The 7,541-nt window shown below is 38.6% G+C and overlaps 3 protein-coding genes across 6 annotated transcripts in view; all 3 read right to left on the bottom strand.

The window, feature by feature from the left end:
- The window catches only part of LOC137491238 (uncharacterized), a 1,025,816-nt gene that overhangs the window by 889,634 nt on the left and 128,641 nt on the right, over nt 1-7,541 (bottom strand). The window lies entirely within an intron of this gene.
- LOC101886704 (uncharacterized) overlaps nt 1-7,541 on the bottom strand; it is an 847,011-nt gene that overhangs the window by 710,829 nt on the left and 128,641 nt on the right. The gene's annotated exons all lie outside the window — the stretch shown is intronic.
- Nucleotides 5,782-7,541, bottom strand: part of LOC137491318 (protein NLRC3-like) — a 28,213-nt gene continuing 26,453 nt past the window's right edge. For 3 of the 4 annotated variants that reach the window (XM_073947466.1, XM_073947463.1, XM_073947464.1), the window contains one exon: nt 7,396-7,541. This exon is cut by the window's right edge and continues 1,793 nt beyond it. The gene's annotated coding sequence lies outside the window, so the exon portion shown is untranslated. Of the gene's footprint in view, nt 6,350-7,395 lie in introns of those variants that run through there. The other variant, XM_073947467.1, reaches the window with a different exon arrangement.

Genomic DNA, 7,541 nt, shown 5'->3' with positions numbered 1-7,541 from the left:
TCAGGAGTCATTATATATATATGATTAAATGTGTTGTCTTTTATCATGCAAGAACATATACAGTTTTTTTAATAAGTCTTTTATTAAATTGCATGTTGTATTGCCGTTGTGCAGACAGTATAAAATGCCTTGGCTGCAGCAGAGTGTCAAGAGGATGTAGGACCGTTTGTACTGCAGCGATGACACAGTAAATCAGCGGGTTATCCATGTCAAGCAGTAGGCAAGTTGTGGTAAGTAAAATGTTTTATAAATAATCACTGGAATGTTCAATGGGTAAAGCAACTAGCATTCGCTCAATGTTAAATGAACACTATTGACAAGTTCAGTTCATATTTTGACTTAAAGAGGAATAAGTTATATTTATTAAAGGTGAAAACAGAATGATTGATCCATGCAAATCAGAGTACAACCAAACTATAACTTGAGCTGATCAATAACAGTAATACAAAAATGCACACTAGACCCCAAAATCAGGCCTCTCTTTTCTGGCTCCATATCTTCAAAAGGCAATGTTTGCTTCTCATTCTTGGTGCGATTATCTCAGTTGTTTTATACGTATCTACTTTCTTTTCAATGAGCAGCTACAAACCTCAGGATTTCTCTGTCCTTCACTGTATCTGCCAGAGCACCGTGTGTTACTTTTGTCAGTCTATAGGGAGATTTACTGAATCACTAAGCCTGTTGCTGATCACCATCACCTATTTGTGCAGCTACAGTAAGGCTTATGGGGCAATTCATTACTTTTCTGCTCCAGATAAATCAGTAAATGATGCAGATTGGTGTTACGCTGCTTCTTCCTGTTAAATTTCATGCAACACTTTTGTAGCATCATTGCTTTTTCCTCATATTACAGATCTGAACAAAAGCGGTCAGATGATTAGTCAAAAGACCAACAAGAACAGGAACGCTTGCTTGAAGACATCCAGAGAAACAACCCACAACCTAATGGAGACCATGTGAATCAGGGTATCTTCCGTCCAATCCATATCCGTCCTGAAACAAAACAATAAAATGAAGAAAGCGGCCGTTTATCTGTTTTTCATTTGCTCACAAGAATTGAAGAAACGAGATTTTGGCTAAATTTAATTATTTTAATTTAGGGCAGGAAAGCGGATAAACGACTTCAAAATTGATTATACACATGTAGGCGGTGCTGAAACGCCAACTTTCCTTTGATTGGTCAACCAAATCTGAGCTCGTGACGTAGCCCTCAAAATAAGAGCCCTCTGTGGAGCAGCACGCAGGATTTGAACTATTATTATTATTTAATTATATATATATATAAACTAAGTGTACATATTCTGTCATTTGATCAGTTAGCAGGCTTACATCAATAAACACATGTTTGACGCACGCACTGTAAAGCTGTAAATTGTAAAAATATTATAGTTATTGCGCATTCGTCTTATTCTTCAGTAGATCTGTGAATGATGTGTTTTATTAACTGATCATTAATAAGGACTAAGCTATTAATAACTGTAATTCTCCAGATGGAAAAGGCTTGATTAAAGGCCTGTCATTTTAAAGATTTTCTACAATTTAAGAAGAATGGGGTATATGCCGAAGCATGCTAATAGGACTTTTAATTTGCCATTAACCTGGATTAAGCACTTCTGGTGAATTGAATGCCAATGCAAAATCCGGTACGTTTAAGATCTGTTTTCTTTAAAAATCAGCGATCTCCACTAGCTGAGTGATATCCGATTTAAGGTGGGTCTCAGATTGTACTAGAAGCCCTGCATTACATTACATTTCCCCCGCCATATCTTTATAATATGAGCATTTATTTTACCCCAGTATATTCAATGGAGCTTCTGCGTTAGCCTGCCGATTCTGACGGGAGCGTGCGAGTAAACGGCTTTTTGTCTCGTTTTACGCTTGAACAACTAAATAAATGCTAAAGTTATTTTAACTGATTGTATTTTAATGACATCACAACATCAATGCTGTATAAGGAACCGTATAAAATGGGAAAAAGTTCACAATAACAGTTCACCGGAAGTGTATCAGCATGGGAACAGCACTAGCTCGGCATATACCCTATTAGGTTAAAGAGAACTTACTTCAGAATGGGTGAATTTCTGTGCGTATCACGCTCTTTACCAGCGCTCTTCCCTTTTTTATTAGTTCATGCAACAGTAAATGCATAAAATAAAATGCAAACAGTTGGCAGCAGCGAATAGTAGCTTATTTGCAATATGTATATGTGCTATATGGAACTGGAGCCGCTGTATAACATAATTTAGTCACAAAGAGCAAATGTCAAGTTCACTATTACTGCGACGCACAGACAGCGAGCTCATCTGTTAGTCTGAACTACAACACATTATTTATTATCAATTATACGTTTGTGTTTAATCAGTTAATTAGAAACTTTCTTCATTAATCCAGGGTTTTAGAAAGTCTCGAAAGTCTTGTTGTGTCGGAAAACGCATGTGAAATAGGCATTGCAGCTGACCGTATTGTCTAGGCTTATTGCCCTTAAACTTCTTTTAGTTCAGCTCTTAAAAGAGTTGGCTACCTGAGATGTTGCTCGCGCACAGCCAACGATCCTATTGTGTTTAATTTAAACCCACTTATTTAAAATACTCAGCGCAGCCTGCCCTGGGCCTATAAATAAAGAAATAAATATTTATATGAGGACTTCTTTTCATATGTATATTTATTATTATCATTCTTACTTTTTGTGTGTATTTGATGTTCTTCTGTGTTTTGATGCTCTTGTTAGTGCTTTGAGTTTGAGAAAAGCGCAATATAAATAAAGTGTATTATTTTATTATTGTAGCTGAATCAACATCAATAGGATCCCATTCTTATGTGAAACTGTTTGTGCTGCCTGCCATCTTGACCAGGTCTCACTGGAAGAAGAGACAGTACTGTCACAATCTATATTCTGAACGTCTCTTCATGTCCATTATTATTTACATATTTAATCAATTTCCTCCTCTCTTGCAGATGTCCTCCATCAAATCTGACATGTTCTCTAGAACTCTACAGTCTCCACATTAATCCTGTTCCTGAACTCCATTAATGTCAGTGTTGAGTTTAGTGGAGTGTGTCCTCACCTCAGTCTGGTTCACATCACTTCCTCCTCTCTGTTTCTCACACACGTTTATTTGTCTTCACTAAAATTTTAATGTTATATAAATGTCATCTCTTCTTATCTTCATCCTAAACTCCTCATCATTCTGTCTGAATATTTCCCTTGATAATAGATTTATTTCAGCTTTTCCTCCATCATCTGTCTTCCTCCTCTTCATCATCTCCTGTGCAGATTGATCAGCAGTCAGATATCCATGTGTTCCTCTATGTGCAGGTCTCCAGCAGAACTCAACCGTCCCTCTTTCTGATATAGACCATACAGAAGTGTGAACAGCTCATGTGTTAAAGCTCCTCTAGATGACCTGCGGCTGATTAAAGATGTTCAACTGATGCTGAGTCTGAACACATTAGCCCCATGTCACGATCGGTGAGGGGAAAAAGGAGCGAGGACTCAGGTGCAGCAAATAATGGGTGTTTATTAACAATATAATAAAAACAAAAAGGCAAAACAAACAACCCCGAGGGGGAAAACTATAATAAAACAAATAAACGAACAAACAAACTTGACTGGACTGGCAGGACAAGACAGGGCTGGACACAACAAGACAGGAAACTATCGACGACGAACTGGCAAAGGATTGAAAACATGAGGGGGATTATAAAGCAAAAAGTAAATTGACACACAGGTGAACATGACAAACTAATAAAGAACCAACAAGGAGGGTGGGACTAGACAATAGACGGGAGAGCGCATGACACAGAGAGACAATACAAGCCATGTGCTCACATAACACAACACTGAAGCACACGACAAAAGCACGTGACCACAATGTAAACACCGAGCCACGTGCTTTGACAAAAGAGGCAAGACACGAGCACACGATGAATGAAAACACTCACCGTGCGCTCACACACGCAGCATGCATGCTTCATCCCAGCGCCGACCAAAACCAAAACAAACAAGACTGAAACGCTGGCAATGAAACACCACGCTGCTGACAGACGAAAACACAAACACGAGTACAAGAGCGCACGCGTCTGAGGGACACTCTGCGTACACCCACGACGGCGCGCGCGCACACAGAGACAGAAACAGGACCAGACATGGGTAGTGTCAGAGCTCTGCCACCAAAACAAGAATTTACACGACCAGAGTGGCAGAACCCTGACACCCCAGGGTGAGCGCTGAGATGGCAAAATAAAAGTACAGGAGGTCACATTTAATATATTTACATTTATGCATATAAGATTTCAGATAAGGTGACGCAGTGGCGCAGTAGGTAGTGCTGTCACCTCACAGCAAGAAGCTCGCTGGATCGAGCCTTGGCTGGGTCAGTTGGCGTTTCTGTGTGTTCTCCCTGCGTTTGCGTGGGTTTCCTCCGGGTGCTCCGGTTTCCCCTACAGTCCAAAGATTACAGGTACAGGTGAATTGGGTAGGCTAAATTGTCAGTAGTGTATAAGTGTGTTTGGATGTTTCCCAGAGATGGGTTGCATCTGGAAGGGAATCTGTGTTTCATTCCGCTGTGGTGACCCCTGATTAATAAAGGGACTAAGCCGAACAGAAAATGAATGAATGAATGAATGAATGAATAATAAAAACATATTCCAGCTTCATTAGATCTCTGAGACGACTGTACATTTCTTGAGTTTCTAAACTGAATTGAGATCGAGTGTCAGCTGATGTGTTCTGGACATTTTCCTCGCTCCACTTCAGAAAGCCGCCACTAAACCCTGAACCAGGGTTTCACCTCTATGCTGATGATACTCAGCTTTACTTGCCTATAAAAATGGGAGAAAATTCTGTTTTACAGTCCTTTTTCACCTGTTTTAACGAGATTAAGGAATGGCTGGCTGGTAATTTCTTACACTTGAATGAATCAAAAACTGAAGTAGTAGTGTTTGGTCCTCCGAGTGTCTGTGAATCTACAATTAATAAATTAGGTTCGATCAAGCCTAAGGTCCACAGTCACGTAAAAAATCTTGGAGTTACTTTTGACACTGAGTTAAAGTTTGACAAGCAAATAAACTCAGTCGTCAAAAGTGGTTTCTATCAATTAAGGAACATTGCCAAATTGAAGCCTTTTCTTTCTTTTAAAGAGCTGGAAACTGTCATTAATGTTTTTATTATGTCAAGACTGGACTACTGTAACTCTTTGTATTCTGGAGTTTCACAGGCATCAATAGCACGCCTGCAGCTGGTTCAAAATGCAGCTGCTAGGCTTTTAACTGGGACAAAAAAATTCTCTAGTATCTCACCAGTTTTATTGTCTCTTCACTGGCTCCCAGTCCAATTTAGAATTCAATATAAATTATTGCTTCTAGTTTTTAAAAGTTTGAATGGTCTGGCACCGACTTACATTTCTGAGCTTCTTCACTGGCACACTTCATTGAGGCCAATCAGGTCTGAAAACACATTTCAGCTAGTTGTCCCCAAAACGCGGTTGAAATCAAGAGGTGACAGGGCTTTTTCTGCTGCAGCCCCCCGACTGTGGAATGGTCTGCCTTTACAGATCCGGTCATGTTCTTCACTTGGTGCTTTTAAGTCTCATCTAAAAAATCACCTTCTGTCTCTTGCCTTTGATTGTAATTAATTTTAATCTGTTTTATATATTTTGCAAATTTTTTATATATAGGTATAGATTTTGTATGCTGGTCGTTTTGTAAAGCACTTTGGTCAACATCTGTTGTTTTTAAATGTGCTCTATAAATAAAGCAAACAAACAAACAAACAAACCAGAACTGTTGGTTGCAGTTTGTTGCCATTATAAATCTCAGAACTGTCAGTGTTTAAAGCTCATCGTATTAATCTAACAGAAAAGGTAAAAACACTTTCATAAATAACATTTTCATGAAATAAATACATTATAAACACATTAAACTTAAAGAGCATGGAGTAATGTTTCAGAAGGAAGAGCACACTGCTGACTCCGCTTATTTTGATGGGCTTCATGCTGAAGGAGTTCAATCGACATGCACATTAAACTGCATCTGGACACATATTGGCTGGACAGAAAGCACCAAGGCCTTAAATAAAAACTAATAAAATCTTCTTTCAGGGGAAGCTTGCTCGTACAAAAAGTGTAGAATGATGCTGAGTCGTCAAGAAAAGTCACAGAAGAGCTGAAGCCAACTGAGCAGAACACAGAACTGGGGGATCAAGGCTATTGCTCTCACGGACAGAGCCCTTCATGTACTGTATGTCAACAGAAGTGCTGGCCGCTTGTGCTTTCACTTCAGTTAATAGTTGTTTATTTCTCTCAGTCCTGGAAGTCCTGCTTTAAGTTTGTGGCGTTCTGTTCAGTTTTATCTGTGAGGACAGAAGTAAGACAGGTACTCAGTCTTCTACCACAGAGTCATTGTGTTTGAACTAGACTGGCTCATCACTAATGCCTGAAGCACATCTGACTCCATGTGTTTCTGAAAGGCTTCAAATAAATTCAACCCAACGCAGAAAACATTTACACAGTGATGTAGCCCAGATCAGTGAGGCTCGCTGGCCACTATTTGTGGTGGGAAAGAAGAAGAATTGGGAGAACTTTCAACATTTCTGTCACAAACCAAAGCTATCTGTCATGTCCCTGAGGCACTTCTTTGAAATTTCATGTAGAAACAAATTAATAAAATGCACACAGTGTCTACATTTTTTTTTCCAGTATGACAACTATTTATTCAAGTTATTTTCTTGAGATAAATAAAAAAAGATATTTTTAATAAAAAAACAGGCTACAAAGTTCTGTCCCTCAGTATAAACTCAACCCTATTACGCTAGCATTGTTCCACCTATAGCAATTTATATGTATTATTACATCACAGACAGGAAGTGACATCATTCAGCTCTCTTTACCAGCACGGTGCGAAAGAAGGCGAGATATATTTTCATTTATTTAATTTATTTGAGGTTTATTATAGGAAGGGTACGGTCAAGCTTAACAATTCATCCCTGTAACGTAAAACTAAGATGGAGTATGATTGTTTTCTTAATTTCCAAACAATATAACATATTCTAGTTTAACTGCTGTCGTGTGGACCTTCTCTTTTAAACTACACGAGGAGCAGAGGCCATTTTGTTACAGTAACTCAACCCATCACACTCGACCCCGTCACTCATCTCATTGTTTCAGGGTTGTAAACTTGTAACAGGATTGAGATTTTCTTTAATTTATCGAGAACATTTCAGTAAATATAAACTGACTATAACTTTATTTAGTCACTGAGAGAGTATTTGAAGCAGTGTTTCCACTGAAACTGTGACAGAATCTTATCTCAGACATGGAGCCCGTATCAGCAGCAGATTTTTATATTGAATGTGTCACGAGTTTCATCATGAGTTAAAGCTGATCAAATCAGAACATGTAAAGTAAAAAAAGACTTTAATTATGTAAACAGTTCATTTGTTCATCTCTATGTCATGTGACAATTAGCCAACATTAGAGAGGGGGTCATTAAGGGCAGAATTCATATTAATATTAGGAATAAAGAGGCTTCAGCTGTCAAAAGGT

Source organism: Danio rerio, chromosome 4, assembly GCF_049306965.1.
Source record: "Danio rerio strain Tuebingen ecotype United States chromosome 4, GRCz12tu, whole genome shotgun sequence".
NCBI lineage: Eukaryota > Metazoa > Chordata > Actinopteri > Cypriniformes > Danionidae > Danio > Danio rerio.
This window is presented reverse-complemented; position numbering and strand designations above follow the sequence as displayed.